Source organism: Scyliorhinus canicula, chromosome 14 (assembly GCF_902713615.1).
Source record: "Scyliorhinus canicula chromosome 14, sScyCan1.1, whole genome shotgun sequence".
Taxonomy (NCBI): domain Eukaryota; kingdom Metazoa; phylum Chordata; class Chondrichthyes; order Carcharhiniformes; family Scyliorhinidae; genus Scyliorhinus; species Scyliorhinus canicula.
Genome location: NC_052159.1, coordinates 47,488,129 through 47,511,396, shown reverse-complemented (window position 1 = coordinate 47,511,396; position 23,268 = coordinate 47,488,129). Strand labels below are relative to the sequence as shown.

Genomic DNA, 23,268 nt, shown 5'->3' with positions numbered 1-23,268 from the left:
TAACAGCACATCTTTTGGGACTTGTGGGAGGAAACCGGAGCACCAGGAGGAAACCCACGCAGACACGGGGAGAATGTGCAGACTGCACAGTGACCCAAGCTGGGAATCAAACCTGGGACCCTGGCGCTGTGAAGCAACAGTGCTAAACATTGTGCTGCAGCGCTGCCTTGAATTACATTACACAGCCTAAACATCATTTAGCCCTATTTTTATCTTTTAGAATGAGCAGTTTTCCAGTGGAAACATTCAGGCTGTGATGATGTGTAAAGCATTGTTCCATCAGATTCAATTTTTGCTTGAATATAAAATGGTGCTACAGTTGCTTTAATCTGGACAACCTTTCTTTGTCAAGACTGAAAGTTCCTGAGGAGGTGTGGGTAATTTTGACTTTTGAGACAGTAGAAATATATTTCTGAAGTTAAGTAAAATTGGTGGCTAATACTCTAAAACCTGTCTTTGCACTAACACACAGTGGAAATTACCTCCTGGGTCTCAAAATCTAAAACAGCATGTAAAATATGCTTAATTATTGAATCAATAGATCTGTTGAAGAGGCTGTGCTGTAAAAGTATCAGTATTTCATCAACAGTATTTATTATTAGTGTTGTTCAAATAATGCCTCAAAAAATAATTATCACTATATCTTGAATGTGTAATTCTGAATTACAAGACAGTTAGGACTGTTAGAGAATAGAGCACAAATACCAATTGAATGTGGAAAGGCCCATTGATTGTCACCTAAAATTTGGAGGAGAAGAAGCTAAAGAAGATCAAAGCACTCAGGAAGTTTATAGCGATTTTCTTAAAGGATCTTTGAAAACTTCCAAGACCTCTTGGATGAATGCAGATGAACAAAAAGGGAATGCTAAAGTTGTACTTCATCCAAGTTCAGCAGTGCAGTTGCTAAATACACATTTAACAGTGCGTAAATGGGCATGACAAGACTGAGAGATTCCAACCATTTTGTCTTATTTGTGTACTAACCACTTAAGGTTCAGTTAAAGCCTTCTGACCTGTACTGACACATTTAGTTATCGGGGTCAAAATGCTAGCCGCATCTATTGTGTTAATCTAGCTTCATTAAATTCATTGATTTGACCTGTATTTTGAAGACTAGAAGTCAATTCATTTAAGTGCATTGGTTCCCATGCAAGAAACCATTTCAGAACAAAGTACTTTACACCTTATTAAACTATGTAACATGTGAAGAAAGGGTATTATAAGGCTACTGTGAGCAAGCGTGTCGGTCACACAGTATTCTCGAAATTGTGGCTTCAGTCTCAGAAAACCTATTTGTTTCTGTAATCTTGTTTGAACCCCGGTTGAAAAAGTTAAACTGTACCAAACTAAAACCTTGTCCAGGTGCTAAGGCACGTCCATTTTTCTTAATATAACGGGTGACTTAATGCATTTCTTAACACACCCAGTGCAGACATTACATTTTAGGCATTAAGAAAGTGTTTTCTGGAACTAGTTCACAGGTATGTATTTACAGAAGTTTTAAAGTCTGAGGGTTACTTTGGCCAAAGAGTTGTGCATACATTACAGCTTACACATGCAGTTTTGTTCTGAAATTATTTTAGGATATGGCATCTGACAGCTTTATTGTGAGTTGAACCAATATTCTGAGTCTATAGGATGCCACAGTCATAGCTACACAAAACCAAAGATATTGGGTGGTCTTTCTCTTTCAGTTAATCCCCCTTAGATCAAGGGAATCAATTTCCAATAGATAAGTCTGCTAAAGGAGGCACATTGACTGAGAAAAGTAACTGATCTTTTGAGAATAAAGCAGTCACTTAAAAATGTGAAATGATATTCAGATTAGCTAGGAGAAGGCATGCCCTTTCCATTCATTTCAGAAATGACAGAGAAATGTGGTAAACCCGCTGATGAGCAAATTATTCTTTTGAATGCAGTTCATAGAATGCAGCTTTGGTTTTAGTTGACAATCCTCTAACTTCCCTCTCTTCCGGCAGAATAACATCATTTCTGAGCTGAATGCCAGACTTTGAAATGACAGTCACAAATAACAGGAAGAACGAGAATGTATTAGGAAGTGAAAGTGGGGAGTTTTTTCTTATTAACACAACCTCATTTGGATTTGAGTAACATTGGCCTATGATTCAGACTTCTCATGATTGATCAGTCACAAAGGTTAAAATTGAATCCTATTCCCATGCATTATTTTTTGAAATGCTAAATGATTCAATTTTCTCTTGCAGAAATCTTCCAAACGTCCCGAGCGTGACATGAAGAAAACTCCAGTGGTGAAGAGCTTAGGGAACCATTGATCCAAAGTCAGTGTTTTCCTCCAAGGAATACCATATCATGTCTTGAATTGCTTTTGAATGTCATCCAAAATTCTAATCTCTGGAAGAAATCATCTCTATTCCCGAGTATCAAAACAGCTCTAAAATATGAAAGTTATTGCCTTCCTACAACTGGAAGGCAAAACGGATACAAATTTACTGACAAGACGAAATGTTTTTTAAAAACCCAAAGGACCTATTGGTCCCTTTAGTGACCTCAAGTCTGAGTCTCATGTCAAGGTCATGAATCATGTCATTAAGGAGCCTGCACAATATTAATTATTAGCTCTAAATGGCTGGTGCAGGAATAAGTCCTAATAATGTCAGAAATCTAGTAACTTCATGATGGTCTTTAATGGTAAGGTTTATGGACTTTTGACAAGGCTACCAGCAGAATGGTGCAAATTGTCCAGCAGTTTGCAGAGAATCAGAACTCAAGATCAATCTTCCCTCTAAGCAGCACAGCCATACAGATGACTCCCCTCTGGGTTAATTGCCCAGAGGCAGAAACGCATCAGCCCCCTAATCTGACACAAATGTCCATGAAATTTCTCCTGGTCCAGCCTGAAAGCCCACCCTCTAACCCACTTCCCACTGCGCATGCCCTCCCCCTCTTCCCCCCGCCCCCACCCCAACCCATCACATCACCACCACCATGTTGAGAAATCTATATGTTCTAATTTACTTAAGCCCTAAAACCTTTTTCTGACTCTTAGAAACCCTTCCCCAAAACAATCTACTCCTTTAAAAAAAAATGAATTTGTGGAGAATATTTATGGTCTTTAAAAATAATGCTATTGATGTTTGAAAATGGATGACGTATCCATTTTTGACTCCTATGTCACAATTATATTTTCCCAGTGTACTCAACAGATTAGATGCTGAGTAATGGTACACCTCAGAAATCACCTGCATTCCCCAGTACTAACTTTTTTCATTTCTTGTCCTAACATTATTTGTGATCTTCCCAAATTTGAATAATATTCTGTTAAGTTTTGAACAATTTATTATTGTACATCCATGTCAACTAAGAATTGAGTTAAAAGCCCAAAGGTAGCAGCAAGGGAAGGATACTGCTCCATTCCGGTTTATTTTCAAACTCAGGTTCCAATTAGCCTAACATCTGTCATAGTGGAAATGTTAGAAGCCAGTATTAAAGATGTTGCAGCAGGGCACTTGAAAACTTTCACAGCAAGCAACATGGTTTTGTGAAAAGGAAGTCACGTTTAACCAAGTTTTGAAGGAGTCACATATGGAGAAAGAGGAACTGATGGATGTACTATACTTAGATTTCCAGAAGGCATTTGATAAGGTGCCACATGAAAGGTTATTGCAGTAAATAAAAATTCATGGGGCTGGATTCTCTGGTCGCTGAAATCGCATTCACCGATCAGTCGGTTAATCAAAGTTCCCGACTGAATCGGGGGCAGTGCCGCTTTCGCGATGCTCCGCCCCCTCCAAAGCAGCGTACTCAGAGGAAGATTGTTAGGAATACTTTCCATTGTGTCTGGTCTCTGTTGCTGTAGAAATGAGCTCCTGGGGCGGGAGATCTTTGGAAGTGATAGTCTTCTGGACCGAACATGGTTTACATGTTTGCGCTGGAGACGACTCTGGGCTTGCACCTGGTAAGAGATTGGGCCAGTTTGGCGAAAGATTATGCCAGGGACCCACTGGGCACCACCGGCAAAATTCCGATCGAACACTGAGTCACCGGGCGTAAACTGCCGAATCGGCCGATGCCGAGAAAAGCCATGTCCCTGCCATTCTTGTGTGCGGCATACTTTTGCGCCAATGTCCGGGAAAACCATGATAAGGTGCGTGCGAAGTCCCCGGCCCATTAGGAGTTCTGCGGGAGCTACCCCAGTCACCGCATGGGGGGTGATCCTGTATGAAAACAAAAAACGAGCAGTCTCGTGTCCATCAACCCGGAAGACTGCTTCTTCAGGCCTCGTTTGAATGTCTGCACTGTGCGCTCCGCCAACCCATTTGAAGCCGGGTAGTAAGGGGCAGTGCAGATATGGCGTATGCCGTTCATCTTCACGAACCTCGCAAACTCCTCACTTGTGAACGGAGTGCCGTTTTCCGTGACCAGCACCTCGGGGAGGCCAAGCGTACTGAAAGACAAATGCATCTTCTCGATTGTTGCGTAGGAAGTTGTGCCTCCCATCTTATGCACCTCTAGCCATTTAGACTGGTCGTCAATTAATAGAAGGAACATGGATCCTTGAAAAGGGCTGGAGAAATCCTCATGCAAGCGCGCCCAATGCCGCCCTGGCCATTCCCCGTGATGTAGGGGCGCGGCCGACGGAAGCTTCTGATACTCCTGGCAAATGGAGCAGTTTTGGGCCACCTTCTCAATGTCGATGTCGAGGCCTGGCAACCAGACATAACTCCGGGCCAACATTTTCATTTTGGTCACACCTGGATGCCCATTGTGCAAGTCTCTCAGTATCAGCTCCTGTCCTTTTTCCGGGACAATCACACGCATCCCTCACAAAAGGATGCCGTCTTCCACGCTGAATTCGGACAGCTTGGAGGAAAATGCCCGCAACTCGCCTGGGAGCTGTCTATGCTGCTCACCATACAGGACTATGTGCCGCACCTTTGACAGGACTGGCTCCGTCTGGGTCCGCTCACGGATCTGTGATGCCGTGACAGGCAAGGTGTCCATAAAATTTAGGGTTGCAACCACCTCACCAGTCGTGGGGGTCGACATGGGGCCGGTCGATAAAGGCAATCGGCTCAGTGCGTCGGCATTCCCTATCTGGGTTCCTGGTTTGTGCTCCAGAGAATACTCGTATGCAGCGAGCAACAAAGCCCAGCGCTGGATCCGTGCGGAAGCAATGGGCGGTATTGGCTTATCCTCTCTGAAAAGTCCCAGCAGAGGCTTATGATCAGTCACGATAATGAAGTGGCGGCCATATACGTACTGGTGGAAACGTTTCACCGCAAAGACCACTGCCAGGCCCTCCTTCTCGATCTGCGCGTACTTTTTTTCCGCTGCAGTCAATGTGCGGGAGGCGAAAGCTATCGGCTGCTCGGCCCCGTTCTCCATCTTGTGGGACAGGACGGCCCCAATACCATACGGGGATGCATCACATGTGACAAGCAAAGGCTTTCCAGGATCATAGTGGGTTAGTAACCCAGAAGACGACAATTGTTGTTTTACCCGCCGGAAAGCGGTTTCTTGCGGCTGGCCCCAAACCCAGGTGTGATTCTTCTTTAGCAGAAGGTGCAACGGGGCCAGCGTAGTTGCCAGATTGGGGAGGAACTTTCCGTAATAGTTTACGAGGCCGAGAAACGAACGAAGATGCGAAGTGTCAGTCGGGGCAGGGGCCTGTTGAATCGCGCGCACCTTCTCTGCGACAGGGTGCAAACCTTCGGGGTCCACCCGATAACCCAGGTAGACTACTTCCTTCGCCTGAAAGACGCACTTTGTGCAACGTAAACGGACTCCAGCCTCCGAAAAGCATCTAAGGACAGCCTCCAAATTTTCCAAATGTTCCTGCTCCGACGTCCCTGTGATCAAAACGTCATCTAAGTAGACAGCAACACGTGGTAATCCTCTCAAAATGCCCTCTATAACGTGTTGAAAAATAGCGCAGGCAGAGGATACTCCAAAGGGCAAACGTGTATATTCATACAGGCCCCGGTGTGTATTAATCGTTACATATGGCCGGGAGGCAGGGTCCGGCTCCAACTGTAGGTAGGCATGACTCATATCTAATTTTGTGAACGAGGGTCCGCCTGCAAGCTTCGCGTAGAGATCCTCTATACGAGGCATTGGGTATCGGTCAAGTTGGGAAGCCGTATTCACTGTAAGTTTATAGTCGCCGCACAAGCGAACTATGGCATCTGGCTTCATTACAGGTACAATTGGTGCTGCCCAGTCAGCGAAACGGACCTGATGATACCCAAAGTCTCCAAACGAGTGAGCTCCCCTTCTACTTTCTCGAGCAAGGCATAAGGCACCGGGCGCGCCCGGAAATAGAGCTCCTAGTTCAACTTGGATATGGCTACAGCCCCTTTTATTTTCCCCAAACCGGGCTGGAATACATCTGGCTATCGTCCTAGCACCTCGGTCAACCCTCCAGAAACTGTTTGGAGGATGTGCTGCCACTGCAATAGCAAATGGCGCAACCAGTCCCGACCCAACAGGCTGGGCCCATGGCCGCGCACCACGATAAGTGGGAAACACCCCTCCTGGCGTCCATTAACGACAGGGGTTATCGTAGTTCCTGCAATGTCCAATGGTTCCCCCATGTAGGTGGCCAACCTGGCCTGTGTGTCGGTTAATGTAAGGGTCTGTATACCCTGCTTGATGCGGTCGAATGTCCTCTGGGCGATCACGGAGACTGCTGCGCCAGTGTCCAACTCCATCTCAAGCGGGTCACCATTGACCCATACTGTCACTTCAATGGGGGCCACACGGGGAGCTGCCACACAATGCAGCTGCAGGCAGTCGTCCTCCATCTCCACGTCCTCAGGAGTAGTCGCTGCAGGTTCATCCAAATGAAAGGTACGGCCCCTGGGCTGGCGCCAGTTTCGGTCAGAATGACGGCGCCTCTGACGCCCCCAGGACCGGCATCTGCGACGGGGTCAGCACCCACAAGTCTGACACGGACATGGCTCCTCATCCATTGGTTCTGCAGAAGGCTCCCTTCGGGGAGGAATGTCCGACGGTCACTCGCGTCAATCCGGACGTCGCCTCACCCAAGGTACCGCAGGGGTGCAGGGGGATGCTTTCGGACGGAAGGGGTTACGCTCCAAGGCGTGCACCTCCATTCCCTGTAGCTCCTGCGCTCCTCGTTCTGCGCTCTCTCGGGACAATACTATTTGAATGGCCTGCTGAAAAGTCAATGTTGGCTCGGCTAACAACTTTCTCTGGGTGGCCACATTGTTAATACCGCAAACCAAACGGTCGCGTAACGTTTTTGATAAAGTCTCACCATAGTCACAGTACTCTGCAATCCTGCGTAGCCTGGATAGAAAATCGGCAAGGGATTCTCCTGGGATCCTCTCAGCGGTATTAAACCGGTAACATTGGACTATCGTGGATGAGGTTGGGTTAAAATGTTGCCCCACTAAGTTCACAAGTTCATCAAACATTTTGGTGTCTGGCGCTGCTGGGTACGTAAGGCTCCTAATCACCCCAAACGTATGCGGGCCGCAGGCGGTGAGCAATATGACCACCTGGCACTCGTTTTTGGTGATGTTGTTTGCCCGGAAATAGTAACTCGTCCGTTGTGCGTACTGGTTCCAGCTTTCCAGCGCAGCATCAAAAACATCCAAACGTCCATACAGAGGCATGGTGTAATAGAAAACAACTTCCAACCTGTATCCAACAAAAATCCAGGGAGGTGGCTTCAGCAGTGTAGACAGTTATTCACTTTAACCCTCGTCGCCAGTTTTGTGAGGGCCACGAAGAATCCAGCACTAGTTTTCTGGATACAAAGAAATAACATTTATTTACAATAGCATATATATACAACAGCAGCAGCAGCAACTTCCCTTGCTGCTCACTCCTCTCTCTCTGCTGGTTCCAAACTGGCCAGATCTGTTTATGCAGGGAGTCTGCTAATGATTTCTCCGCCCTCCTCATTGGGGAAGCTCATACTCCCATAGGATTATGGGATTGTCATTAGTGCCCAGCCAATGGTAAGCAGGCAGGTTATAACATCTGCCCTGCCATGAGACAGATGGGGAGAGTGTAGGTGAGAGTCCTACCAGGTCAGACGAGATGAAGTCTGGCACGCACAGGGTGTGAGTGGGAGGGGGGATGTGAGAAGCAGATTATCTACTGGGGGGAACATGGGGAACTGGGGGCATGGGGAAGAGAGGACACCATGAGAAGTGTTGGTAATGCGCAAGATGGCTGAGTGGGAGATTACTATGGAAGCGTAAAGGGGTGCGTGCAGTGGTACATATCAAGAGGCAGATTTACCCTACTTGCACTAAGATGTTAATTCATCTCGTTCCTGCGCTGTTGTCCTGTCCTCTTATGCAGTAAACTGGCACTCGGTATTGTGGTCACTGCAGTGACCTTGCTTGATGGATGTCTGTGCAAAGACAGATAGGGGATGCAAGGGCTCTGCTCCAAACCATCCAGGAGTTTGGTGCTGGTCCCTCTGAAAATCCTGGTGGTGTCTTCCTGTCAGCCATCCCTCCAACTAGACTTGGGAGCAGTGCAGGGGAGTCCTGGGGGGCCAGTAAAAAGGAACGCCCCACTGATTTCAGAGATTAGGTTTGCTCAGGGTGAGTAAATCAGAGGTTATCTGCCATGAGCACTGTGTGAATCACAAGGAGAAAAACATTTTGTTAAAGAGGGTGAATCTTTGGTGAGTTTCCGCCGTCATTCTCCCCAGCTTTCTCACTGAACCGACACTTTGAAAAGATATGGTTAGATTCTGCCCATTGTATCAATGTATCAGAGAATTAATTTTTAGGAGAATGATTGCAATCCCAATAATGAGAATGACTTATCTGAAACTAATTTTGGTGAATGCATATGCATTCTCTGTCCAGCGACTTCACAATTGCGAAATCCGATAGGGTGGAGAATTAAATCTGAGCCGAAAATCTTGGCCGGTGCCAGGCGCCCAACAGAATGCCATGCTCCAGTGCCTCTACAGCAGCGTCAATGCATTCTTCTTCATACGTACAGTAAACGTTGTTGACATATCATTAACGGGCCCAACCCAGTATTCTCCGGGGCTCCAGCAATGCTTTGCCTCCGCCAGGTGGAATTACCGACGACGAGGGTCACTTGTTTTCAAATTCAAAAAACAGGCCCCGTGGCTGCTGATAGAGAGAGAGGAGGGAGGTTGTGTTCCCAAAGGCGCAACCTCGGGCTGGGTGGGGGGAGGTTGCGGGAGGGACTCTGCCAGGGCCGGAGGGGGGAGTAGCGGGGGGCAACCGGGGGGCCGTGGGGTTGGGGCGACTGCCCCTGGGACCGGGGTGTCCAGGCACAGACAGCCATTGTCACAGCTTGTTCCACAGGGATCAGTGCTGGGACCTTTGCTGTTCGTAGTATATATAAATGATTTGGAGGAAAATGTAACTGGTCTGATTAGTAAGTTTGCGAACGACACAAAGGTTGGTGGAATTGCATATAGCGATGAGGACTGTCAGAGGATACAGCAGGATTTAGATCATTTGGAGACTTGGGCAGAGAGATGGCAGATGGAGTTTAATCCGGACAAATGTGAGGTAGGGAATATACAGTGAATGGTAGAACCCTCAAGAGTATTGACAGTCAGAGAGATCTAGGTGTACAGGTCCACAGGTCACTGAAAGGGGCAACACAGGCGGAGAAGGTAGTCAAGAAAGCATACGACATGCTTGCCTTCATTGGCCGGGGCATTGAGTATAATATTTGGCAAATCATGTTGCAGCTGTATAGAACCTTATTTAGGCCACACTTGGAGTATAGTGTTCAATTCTGGTCGCCACACTACCAGAAGGATGTGGGTGCAGAAGATATTTACCAGGATGTTGCCTGGTATGGAGGGCATTAGCTATGAGGAGAGGTTGAATAAACTCGGTTTGTTCTCACTGGAACGACGGAGGTTGAGGGGCGACCTGATAGAGGTCTACAAAATTATGAGGGGCATAGACAGAGTGGATAGTAAGAGACTTTTTCCCAGGGTAGAGGGGTCAATTACAAGGGGGCATAGGTTTAAGGTGCGAAGGGCAAGGTTTAGAGGAGATGTACGAGGCAAGTTTTTTACACAGAGGGCAGTGGGTGCCTGGAACTCGCTGCCGGAGGAGGTGGTGGAAGCAGGGACGATAGTGACGTTTAAGGGGCATCTTGATAAATACATGAATAGGATGGGAATAGAGGGATACGGACCCCGGAAGTGTAAAAGATTTTAGTTTGGACGGGCAGCATGGTCGGCGCAGGCTTGGAGGGCCGACGGGCCTGTTCCTGTGCTGAATGTTTCTTTGTTCTTTGTTCTTTGAATGGTCGCCTTCATCGTAGCCCTCGCAGCTCTAGGGTATGCACTAAGACTGTACGAGCAGGAGCTGCTCGCGGAGCACCCTGCAGCAGGGGAACTTGCCCCAGACGAACAGGAGACAGCCAGTGAAGATAGAGAGCTAACCACTCAACAGGCCAAGAAGGAGATGGGAAGGAGGTACCTCGTATGTACCGGCAGCTTATGTCGTTTGAGGACCTGCCGGACTGGGCATACCATTGAAGACTCCGGCTGAGCAGGGGGACCGTATGGCATATCTGCTGGACCATGGCACACCTGGCATCATGGGGTTATGGGGGAGGACACCACCTCCTGATGGCCTTCAAGGTGACAGACTCCCTGACGTTTTACAATATGGGGTCCATCGAGGAGCCGAATCTGGAATCTCACATACCTCAGTGCAGAGGAGCATCCATGCTGTCATGGAGGCCCTGTATGCACGGTCAGCACAATATATCAAATTCAACGTGGACCGTGCCCAACAGGATGCCCGGGAAGCGGGGTTCGGTGCCATCAGCGGGATTCCCGAGGCCTAGGGGGTGATTGACATGATCCATGAACCCCTACGAGCTATGGTGCATGAGGGGCTGGTCTTCACAAACCAAAAGGTGTCCCACTTGGTAAACGTGCAACTGGTGTGACCATGAGCTGCACATCTTGCACGTTTGTGCCCGTTACCCGGGCAGTGTGCACAACGCCTTCATCCTGGCACACTTCCCGGAACCTTCGAGGCGCAGCCCTCGGGTCCGTGTTTGGCCCTTGGGTAACAGGGGTTATCCAGTGCGGTCATTCCTGATGACTCCTATCAGAAGGCCACAGACCGACACAGAGAATTACTGCAACGCCAACCATGCAGTGACCAGGGGAATGATCGAGTGGTGCAGCAGCAGATGGTTCCAGTGCCTGCAGCACTCTGGAGGGTCCCTCCAGTATAATACGAGGAGGGTCTCCCACATCTTGGTGGCCTGCTGTGTCTTCAACCACATTGCGCAGCAGAGGGGCAACATGCTGGACGATGGGGATGAACGGCCGACAGGAAGGATGTGGAGGAGGATAAGGATGGGCTGGGCATGGGGCCCGGGCAGGCACAGGAGGCCTCACAACGTGTGCACCATGGCCAGCGAGCATGGGACACTCTAGTCCAGTGTTATTCAAACTTTTTTTCCGGGGACCCATTTTTACCAACCGGCCAACCCAGCTGACGTGCGCGACCCACCATTTTCTCTTACCTTGTTTGCTGCTGACAAAAATGGAGGAAATGGTTTTGGGTCCCTTTGGCCCTCGTACCTGCTCCTCCAATGGAACCTGGTGGATGAAGATGAAGCCTTCTGGTGTAGGAAAGTATGGAGTCTCCATCTGTCCAAAGTTTTGCATTTTTTTCCTGTAAAATTTTATCAAATAAACCCAAATTTATCAAATTTTATCAAATAAAAATTTTTTTTAAATAAATGAAAAAAATAAAAATTAAATGAATAAAATAAATGAATACAATGAATAACCCCCCATCGGAACTTGTAAAAAAAAAATGAGTAAAATAAATGAAAGAAATAAAAATTAAATGAATAAAATAAATGAAAAAAATGAATAAACCCCCCCCCCCCCCCCCCCCCCCCCCCCCACCGAACTTGTAAAACAAAAAGCTGCGACCGTTTAAAAAAATAGCGGCCGCACTACACATGTGTGCCGATGATCGGGCGCGCATGCGCAATGTGGCCGAATTATTTTTCCCGTGTTTGTGGCCATTTTAAAGGCCGCATGCAGCCAGCGTTATTAAACGCTGGCTACTGCGCAGGGATATGCGCGATCAGGAGCGCTGCGAAGGGTGGCTCCGTGACCCTGCCGACACCCACGTCGTGCCCCCGAGTTTGAAGAACACTGCTCTAGGCGCCTGCACAGTGTGTGCACCATGGCCGGCGAGCACGGAACACTCTAATCGCCTCCCAGTTTACCGAGTAGGAGCCTGGCCGACGACACGGATACCCCATCTTATTTCCCCCCCCCACAACGTTCTCCAGAACACTGCCCTGGGCACCGCACCCCTGACCCCATTGGTGCCTGGCTCTGTGGGGGCCTCAACCACAGCCCACACTGTGTGCCCCAGGCCTTGGACATCCGATAACTTCACTCCCAAGGCCTCCACCACGGATCCCACCCCTGCGGTTTTGGCCGAGGTGATAAGCATGATCAGCACCGCTTCCTGCCCCAGCAGGCGGTTGGAATCCTCCAACTGCATCTGCAGGCACTGACACTCCCTCATGTCGTCCCCGGCTCTGTGACTGCATCTCCAACATTGATGGGACCGCCCTTTCCAGAAGCCCAAGATCCGTTTCGATGGCAGCTATCTCTGGGTTCGGGCCGCCCTCCGAACATCCGCCCCCTCGGGGGTTCCTACCTCCACCTGATGTACTGCTGCATGTGTGTGGTGCACACCACCTAGTGCCCCAGGAGCCTCTTCACTAACATGACAATCAGGGTGAATGTCTCTGGGATGATGGAGTGTGTTGGTGACAGCTGTGATGGAAAGTCAGGATCCCCGGACTGATGTTCCGGGGTGTCTTGGACTGGCCTTTGGGGGCTTGCTTCGCTGTCCTTTGCCGACCCCTCGCTGGAATCCGCTTTGGGTTGGTAGCAAGGGCCCGCCGTGTCGCCAGGTGATCCTGTAAGACCCAAAACATGGCGCATGGTTGGATTGCAGGTTGGGGTGGTGTGTGGTGTAGGGCAGGTGGGGTGCTGTGGGGGTTCTGAGGGTGTGATGGAGTGGTGAGGGCGTGATGAGGGGGTGGTGTGGGGGTCATGCCACGAGTGCCATAGGGACACCGCAACTCAGCAGGGATCACTTGGTTGCCTGATGGTGACCTCCGCCTCGGCAACTGCACTCTCGCTGGGCCACCGACCAGGACCAGTGCCCGCTGCTCTACGACGGTGAGGGGCTGCTGATCCGGCAGTCCCCCTCCACTCTTCTCTCTCTATCTGCGGTCATGCACTGCCTTCTCCTGCAGGAGGAAGGCAGAAAGCTCACTGTGGTAGGCATTCGGATGTGTGCAGCACAGGGGATGGGCTGCTGATGGCGTTTGTGGACAGGGCACCCAGCCATGGCGGGTGGTATGGGTGCTGGTATCTGGTGCAGGTTGGGGAACGCGCACACTGCTGGCGGGTGACGTTCGGTTGCCCTCCGGGTAGGGGGCATGGTTTATGGGTATGTGGGATGGGGTATGGTGCCAGGGGCATCATGCTGGTTATTCACCCTGCCAGAGTGACAGTGCAAATCAAGGAGGCCATGCAGCTTTTTCCTATACTGCTGTCCTGTCCAGGTGATGGGGTGCATGGGGCACATGACCTCTGTCACCTGGGCCCAGGTCCAGTGCACGGTGGCTGGTGGCAGCCTCCTTACCACCCCGGGGAACAGAGTGGCCTGCCTCTCCTCCACAGCTAACAGCAGGGTCTCAAGTTCTGCGTCCATGAACCGCGTGCCGCTCTCGGTGCTGCCACCACGTTGGCTAGGATGAGTGTGTGGGGAGTTGAATGCTAAAATGCAGCTGCTGCTTGTCAGCCTCTCGAGTGGTAATCCCAAACCCGACAAATCGGACACCATTTTTAATTGGAATCAATCGAGTTCCACGTGCGCCAATACTATCTCATTAACGGGTCATGAATAGCTCCGGGACCGGCGGCAATTTAGCAGTCGCAGAAATCCACTGCTTCAGTCCTGGTGTCAACACTTAGGCCGGGATTCTCTAAAATCGTGTCTAAGTGTTGATGCCGGCGTGAATACCAGAGTGTTTCACACCGTCGTCAACGGGCCTCCGGGCCCAGCGATTCCGTGGCTCACAGCGCTGGCGCCGCGTCGATCGCGTATGTGTGCGCGGCTAACGACGATGCTCCGGTCGCCGGAGAATCGCGGTCGCTGGAGAATTGCGTCCCGGCATCGGACCAGCGTCATGGGCCATCTTGGCGTCAACTCCGATTCTCTGAGCCGGCGCTGACTCAGAGAATCCAGGGGTTAGTTTCTGAAACTGGGAATCCCATCTGATGTACGTGTTTCCTTCTGTAACATAGGCATTGCACTATGCTTCGTATATACTTTGGAATATATGTACATTTAATTGATTTCACTCAAAGTTATCTGATTCAAACATACGGGGTTGACTCTTCCCATAATTTATCAGAGTGTTGTTTCGGCGAGAAAACCAGCATGTAGCTCTCCAGCTGCTCTGTCAGATTTCTCTCCAGATTTTCTGACACTCTGTACTAAATCTGGGGACTTGGTTTGCATTGTCACTCTGGCAGGGTGGAGCCTGATAGAGTCAGCATGGCTGGCTCCACAGAGATCAAGGTGCCAGCTCCCCAGAGGGCCTGCCCCTGGAGGGGCCTGTCCTGGCAGTGCCAGGTTTACACTGCCAGTTTGGCATTGCAAGGGTGCTAGGACATGTCCCTCTCCCCCGGGGGTTATACCGATCTTTTCACCCCCGGCGGGTTCCCCTCGACAGCTACAAATTTTGCAGAAGGCAGTTGTAAACCTGGCTGACCTGACATCATGTCGATGAGGTATGAATATTCACTGAGATGGGGAACATATTCCGTGGGAGCCCTGTAATGTGATTTAAATGTATTAGAACGTATTTAAATGAGGTTCCCACCACCTCATTCCGTCACGGGCGAGGGAGGCGTGGAAATCGCCAGCGACAATCTCGTTTCCCGGTTTTCGTGAGATTTTGGGCCCATGTCGCCGTTTACCCTGACGGCTACCACAGACTCAAAATCGTCCCCATGGTAAATGTCTCTATGAACTTTGAATTTAAAAAGTCTTTCATGACTCTTCAACTATTCTCCTTAAAAGATTATAAGCGTTTTAAACCATTTTTATTCAAGTCTGAGACTTAAATACTTGCTTGCAGGTGGTAATAATAATACTAATAATAATCGCTCATTGTCACAAGTCGGCTTCAATGAAGTTACTCTGAAAAGCCCCTAGACGCCACATTCCGGCATCTGTTCAGGGAGGCCGGTACGGGAATTGAACCCGCGCTGCTGGCATTGTTCTGCATTACAAGCCAGCTAGTTAACCCATTGTGGTAAACCAGCCTCTAATTAAAAGGCAAGAAAGATAGTTGCAACTGGATCTTTCCACAAACCCAAAGCTAAAATATGTACTTGTCACAATTCAACTGCTTGTATCAAGAAAAATTAATTGAAATAAATATAACGTCACTAACAAGTGAATGTGTAACTATTAAGTCTTTCTGAACCATTTCCTATTATTCCTACATAGTTCAATCCCTGTGACTTGAGTTGATGCTCCTGGCTGATGTCCTCTGGGTTTTGGCACCAACGAGGACCTCACCACAGACTGTCCCAGATCCACTTGTGAAGGGGCAGACTCAATTTTCGGAGCAGGAGTCAATATGTGAGGCTGTGGTCGGTAGGGGGCAGGGGTTGGCATGGGATTGGAAGTGGGGCCACCTTGAGAGGAGCCCTCACACCCATGTGCCCTTTCTCAATCTTGGCTTTCATGGCCTAAGTGCACTTACCTACTAGGCAAGAGCTAGAGGCCACTTGTTGCATTTCAGGGAGGTGTTGAGCCACCAAGGTGAGGCTTTCATCCGCCTTATATAGAGTGGCAGTCAGAATGTCCAGGACATTGGTCTGGGCCAGCAGGCACAACCATCTGGTTGACCAGAGTGCAGGCAACCTGCATCTGGATTTTTCACTGGGGAGGGGGGGGGGGGGGAGGGCATTAAATCCAGCCCATGGTGTGTGCCTCAAAATGTGACAACATAGCTATTTATAATGCTGTACTTGTTGAGGTCTGTGTATCTGTGCTCGTGGAGGGTGTGCTTGGGTTGTGTGACAGTGCATCCTCAGAGTTCTCATCCTCCTTTAAGGACTTCTCAGCCTTCTGGGGGGGGGGGGGGGGGGGGGGGGGGAAGGGAATCGGACACCGGAGGGGGCCTTATAGGCGGCTGGAGTTAAGATCCACGCGCCTGATCCTCGGGCGCACGGCCGATCTGGGGGGTCAAATTTTTCGGTCTGTCTCCACGGTCTGAGTCCGTCATGGAGCTTGGCGCAGATGCTGGAGGTCACCGCTGTGCGCATGCGCGGACTCAAAACCGGAAGTGCGGGGACCCGTTTCCGCAGCTAAAGCTGTGTGAATTACTCCGGGTCCATGTTAGCCCCCTGCAGGGCATTGAATTAGCTGTACTTTTTTACATGAATCTCGAGAGTAAAACTCCAGCGTTTTACGCTAGCGTGGGGGACATAGTCCCATTTTGGGAGAACTGAGCCCCATATCCCTCTCATCTGACACCAATCAGAACCTCCAGGGAAAATTCCGAGAACTGAGAAATCGCATGTCATCTTGCTATAACCCAGAAGGAAAAACTAGTAAAACTTGGGAAATACCTGGTACTGGTCTGAACTGGTCTTGCATGTCTTAAAATGGGATTCCAGTTCAGACCAATGCCAGTCATTTCCAAGTGTTAATTGATTTTTCTCCTGGAATCTTCCTTTTTTTTTTCTGCCTTCAACAGCAGTACTGGATGCAGCCATTTTGACACCTGCCAGAGTTTCTTTAAATAGAAATCCTTGCTTTGACAGGGTGTGCGGGTCATCATCTCACCCATCCTCTATCGTTACTTTAGAAACCTGGAAGGCGGGTTAATGCTGTGGCTGAGTTACACAGCCTTGGCAAAGCCTGCTGCTGAAACAAACACACATGGATCAGCCTACATATCCAAAATCAGTGGGCGTCATTCAAATTTTTGTTTGGTGAAAAATGGGGATAGCAAATCAGCTTCTCATTTTACACAACTCCTGATTTAGTTTTCCGTTGAAGTCGAAGGCTGCTAATTCCCAATTGCCTGCTTTTTGACTGTCAATAAAAGTTAAAACTATCCCTAATCAGTTCAATGTGTTCAATTACATGGAAGCGTACAATTAAACTTTAATCAATAGAAATGCAAGTTGACATGAGTATATTTGTAGATGAAAGCCATCAACTAGACAGGAACAATACTTTCTTAAATCAGCTTATTTCATTACATTAAAGTGCCTCATAGCTTCAATTCTTGTATATGTACACATTTTCACATTCTCAGGGTATTTGATGTAACATTAACATTTCTGAAACGTGCTAAAGCCAGATACATTTTATTGCAATGTACATTTGTTACGAAAAGTGTTTAAGACTGGCAAGATAGATTCACAAAGAATTTTTCATGACAGACAGATAATAGCATATGTAATCCTTCTTCAGACCAAAAAGGGCTTAAAAAGATCAAGGGGTGAAAATTCTATCCAATGGGAATGAAGGATATACTTCTCTTTCTTCCTTGTTCATAGCGAGATGTTTAACAATGCCAATTCACATCAATTTATTTTCGATCAGTTCATTTTAAACCTAATTCACTTAGAGCATTGTCCTTTCATCTCTGGGACCTGAGTTTGAACCCACCCAGCATAGGCAGAGTGAAAGACTCTTCCCTTTGAAGGCTGTTAAGGATTGTGGCGTTTTGGGTTGCATCAATCTAGTTTTCAATAGACACGAGTCCACAGCATGAAGCTTCCTCCAAAATTGAACAATATTAGCACAAATATCAGTATCTCACTCAGAGGGCCCATAAAAATTAGTTTGGAACACAGCAAAGTCTTGCTTGTGCAGTAGGAGGTGCTTCTCTGAGGTTAAAGGTCAGGTACATTGTTAGGGTAATGATGAGGAACATTGCATTCATCTGTCCTGTGCTACACCTGATACAGTAAAGAGAAGATTTCAATTCTCACATTGTTTTGATAAACACAAATAAAAAAACAAGAAATAAATAACTGGTCTGTTTTCAGTTTGTGTATTTATCAGAATTTACCATAAATTACATGTTCAACAGAAGTTAAAATAATAGGAATTAGTCCATCTTCCTTCAAAGTTTTCCTTTCATATTAATATTGATCACTCCACAATTATATTTGCTAAAATCGCTATAAGACCTTTGGAAAAAGTTTTATTAACAGCATTCAGGGCCTAAATGTAGCCAAATGCATGTAAACAAAAATAAGTTGGTAAAAGACATTTTATTTTCTCCAAAAATCAAGTCTGTGCATTGTCATTGAGGTCACACAGGGGCCGTGATTCTCCTCTACCCGGCAGGGTGGGGGTCCCGGCCTGTTGGAGTGGTGTGAACCACTCTGGCATCGGGCCGCCCCAAAGCTGTGGACGTCTCCGCACCTTTAGGGGCCAAGCCCTCACATTGAGGGGTTAGGCTCGCGCCGGAGTGGTTCCCACTCCGCTGGCTGGCATGAACGGCCTTTGGCGCCACGCCAGCCGGGGCCAAAGGGACTTCGCCGGCTGGCGTAAGTCCACACATGCGCCGGAGCGTCAGCGGCTGCTGACGGCATACCGGTGCATGCGCAGGGGAGGGGGTCTCTTCCGCCTCCGCCATGGTGAAGACCATGGCGAAGGCGGAAGAAAAAGAGTGCCCCCACAGCAAAGGCCCACCCGCCGATCGGTGGGCCCCGATCGCGGGCCAGGCCACCGTGGGGGCACCCCCCGGGGTCAGATCGCCCCACGCCCCCCCCCCCCCCCCCCCCCAGGACCCCGGCGCCCGCCCATGCCGCCAATCCCGCCGGTCAGGTAGGTGGTTTAATCCACACCGGTGGGAGAGGCCTGTCAGCGGCGGGACTTCGGCCCATCACGGGCTGGAGAATGGCCGCGGGGGGCCCGCCGATCGGCGCAGGGGTCCTGCCGACCGGCACAGCCCGATTCCCGCCCCCGCCAAATCTCGGGGGGCAGAGAATTCAGGGCATGGCGGAGGCAGGATTGACGCGGGGGGTCGGAGAATCCCGCCCAGGATTCTAGAACAATTAAATACTACTTAGTTTTACTAAAAATTAATTTTGGTTCTGGTTCTCTGATATACAATGAAATGAAAACAAATGAATAACACAAGATTAAATATGGTTGCTTGCTTCAATTCAGGAAGCATTCTATTTAACATCACAACTCCTAAAAAGGTTCAATGACTATTTTTGGTACAGATACTTATTTTGGGGAGTACGATAAATTTAGTTGTGAGATTATACAGCTTTAGATAGTTATCCAAACTAAACTCAACTAAGAGTAGATGATGTGTTTTAGATAATAATCCTAAAATGTGCAGACTAGCTGGATTGGGCATGTTGAAATGCCCCTCCGTGTCCAAAAGATGTGCCGGTTAGGTGGAACGGCCATGATCAATGCGTGCGTTGTGGGTTAGGGCAGGGATGGGCCTGAGTAGCATGATCTATTGAAGGGTCAGCGCAGATTCGATGGGTCAAATGGCCTTCTTCTGCACTGTAGGAATTCAATGGACAGTACTAAATATATAGCAATTTTACAGCAAATTAACATTACAAATATACGATGCATCAGATAAAAGCAAATTACTGCGGATTCTGGAATCTGAAACAAAAACAGAAAATACTGGACAATCTCAGCAGTTCTGACAGCATCGTTGGAGAGAGAACGGAGCTAATGTTTTGAGTCTGGATGACTCACTTTGACAAATATCCATGCCGGGGAAACATGAACAGAAACACAAGTTGGACTGGCTGTCACCCTCTGTTTCAGTCTCCTGCACTGGCACCTGTTCCAACCCATTATAATGCAACCCCAACTCAATCACTTTCAGAACATTTCAGAGTAATGGAAAGGGAGGGGAGGGCTGATATCATGGCTATCCATTCTTATTTTTTGTCTTCAGCACCGGGGAATAAACAGCTGACAAGAAAATCAGCCCCCGGGTTGTTAACCAAATCTTGTCTATATACAAGGGTGGCACAGTGACACAGTGGTTAGCACTGCTGCATCATAGCACCCAGGGACCTGGGTTCAATTCCGACCTTGGGTGACTACCTATGTTTGCACGTTCTCCCCATTTGTGTGTGGGTTACCTCTGGATGGTCTGATTTCCTCCCACAGTCCAAGGATGTGCAGGTTAGGTGGATTGGCCATGCTAAATTGTCCCTTAGTATCAAAAGATGTGTAGGTTAGGTGGGGTTATGGGATAGGGTGGGGGAGTGGGCCTAAATAGGGTGCTCTTCCAACAGTGTCCAACAGTTAGTTAGGGTTATGGGGATAGGGCAAGGGAGTGGTCTTAGGTTGGGTGCACTTTCAGAGGGTCGGTGCAGCCTCGATGGACCAAATGGTCTCCCTCTGCACTGTAGGAATTCTATGATTCAACAGTTGGAGCTCAATACAACACTGCAATTTAATTCTTATTTGCTGGAATCATCACAGACTTAGTTGAACATAGAAATACATTACTAATGTTACGTTATTTAATAACATCTACTAATTATGATTAGTGTAATTATAAGAATTGGTAGCTATAATAAAATGGAACTAAAATCGTAATTGAAAACTACATCATCCAAATCATCAGGAGCGGAACAGTAAGTACCATAATATTGCAGCATGAACTGGGTTTTGATTCATTACAGGGTTATGGTCAATTTCTAGGATTTTGTTCAGTCAACATTCACTGGTAAGATGATTGTGCCTTGTGCTGTGAGCAGAGAGCAGACTCACTGTGGTGTAAAAATCTTCCTTTCCCTTCCCTTATGACACTTTGGATTCACCACTGCTGCAAGTCATCTTCTTTGATTGTCATCTTCTTCCTTCCATGTTTTTTTCACCCTAATTCTGGCTAAATTTGTACTGGTAAGTACTTTTTATAAATCTCTTGCTATTAAACTGTACATTTTTTGTACTTAGAAAGATATATTAATTACTAACCGTTGGAATGTGCTTTACATTTGCTACTTCCACTTAGATCTAAAATAGAATTTCTGAAACTCTCTTAATCACTCTTGCAAATTTCGAAGACCTTCTTAAGACTTCTCTTGTCCTTCAAACGCTTCATAAGATCTTTAAATGCACCTGGAATAGGTGAAAGGCATCATAAGACAGTTCCTACGTCAGGTAACCTGATCAATCAATTCAACTACACAAGTAATTTTTAAAAGGTGCTGTTCAACTAAACGGACACACCTTAGAAATTATAATTGCCAGAATTTAATTTTTTTCCCCCAAATTTTAGAGTACCCAATTTGCTTTTTCCAATTAAGGGCCAATAATTGGGTGGCCAATCTACCTATCCTGCACATCTTTGGGTTTGGCGGGGTGAGACCCACGCAGATTGGGGGAGAATATGCAAACTCCTCACGGACAGTGACCCGGGGCCAAGATCGAACCCGGGTCCTTGGCGCCGTGAGGCAACAGAATTTAATTTCTTTTACAATTTATTTATATTTTCCCAATATTGAAATCACCCAGGACGAAACATCATACTGATAGTGGTCCTCAAAGCTTGTTACTGTGTGATCAATCCAAGGACTTTGATACCTTGTTTCTTTAATTATGACAGGTTGCAAGCATAAGGATGCATAATGAATTGCACTTGGCTATCTTAGAATGTGTCTTATAATCTCCCATATCATTAAACAGGGTTAACTACTTATATGAAGCTGCTCTTGACAGTGTGTGGATTGGTCTGATTATTTTAAGAGTTAACAGAACTATTAGCTCATTAATGTAAATTAAAATTGTAACATAAAATAAATTGGAAAATGAAATTGGAACTGTGAGTTGACCTAAGGGGGATGCAAACATGAAAATGCTTAAGTCAGTTGTACCCTCCTCTGTTGTTTCAGCAGAGGCATTTACCTATTTGTGTTAAGTTCATTAATGTTCCACTAGTAGGAGAAACTAAAACCTGAGGGCACAGCCTCAGACTGAAGGGACAATCTTTTAAAACAGAGAGGAGGAGGAATTTCTTCAACGAATCTGTGGAACCCTTGCACGCGTATAACTCATGTACAGTTGTCTCATTTCAAATGTGGCCAGCTGACTATGAAGAGGATTAAACTTGGATTTGTGAAAATTGCTGTTTTCCAGTCCAATATACCACACATTTCACGAGTAACTGTGTCTCAATTGTGGCTTCCAGTTTCTTTTACATAATGTTTTGCTTTTTTATACAATACCGTTCCAGAAATGTTGCCAGTGAAGCTCAAGGCACTCATCAAAAGCCATAATGCAATTTAAAAATAGATTTACTAGCACATGTATTGACAATTAATTTTAAAACCACTTCTGCATCTAATGTCAACCATAATTTTGATTAATTCTGTGCTTACATGTTAAGTGCATTCATGATACAAGGGAAAATTTTACAGCCTGATCCGTTTGTGTCTTTTTTAATGCCAAGTTACATTATGTAAATAATATAAAATAGTTGGATGAGCTGTAGACTATTTCTGCTTGGAACATTTTTGTTTCACAAATAAACTGAACTTAGTTTTCTTTTTTATTATGCTCAAAAGCACTATGGGCGCGATTCTCCGCACTCCTGACGGTGCGGAGAATAGCGTGGCTCGTAAAATTTTACGGCCACGCTGTTCCGACGCCCTCCCGCTATTCTCCCCCCCCCCACGCCCGACACGAATCGCTGCCGCCGTTTTTTTACGGCCGGCAGCGATTCTCAGCTGCTGGATGGGCCGGGTTCCCAGCCCTTTACGGCTGTTTTTACGAACGGCAAACACACCTGGTCTGGCCGTTCGTAAAAACGGCCGTGAACTGTCGATTTTTAAAACCATGGCACCGATTGGCACGGCAGTACCACGGCCGTGCCAAGGGTGCCATGGGCCCGCGATTGGTGGGCACCGATCGCGGGCAGCGGGCCCGATGCCCGTGCACTCTTTGTCCTTCCGCCGCCCCGCTGTATCACTTCGCGGGGCGGCTGAGGGGCATCCCGGCCCGCGCATGCGCGGGTTTCGCGCAAATGCGCGATGACGTCATCCGCGCATGCGCGGGTTGGAGTCTTCCAATCCGCGCATGCGCGGCTGACGTCATATGACGCGTCAGCCGGCGCTAACTCTGGCAAGCGGGCTTAACGAAATTCGTTAAGCCCGCGATGCCGGAGTTTACGGCGTCGGGATGCTAGCCCCGACCG

At 47.8% G+C, this 23,268-nt stretch overlaps 1 long non-coding RNA gene across 1 annotated transcript in view; it reads left to right on the top strand.

Annotated features, from left to right (window-relative positions):
• Positions 1 to 2,231: 2,231 nt before the first annotated feature.
• The window catches only part of LOC119977866, a 34,055-nt gene continuing 13,018 nt past the window's right edge, over positions 2,232 to 23,268 (top strand). Inside the window, exon 1 of the long non-coding RNA XR_005463306.1 lies at positions 2,232 to 2,300. This is a non-coding gene — a long non-coding RNA (uncharacterized LOC119977866). The remainder of the gene's footprint in view (positions 2,301 to 23,268) is intronic.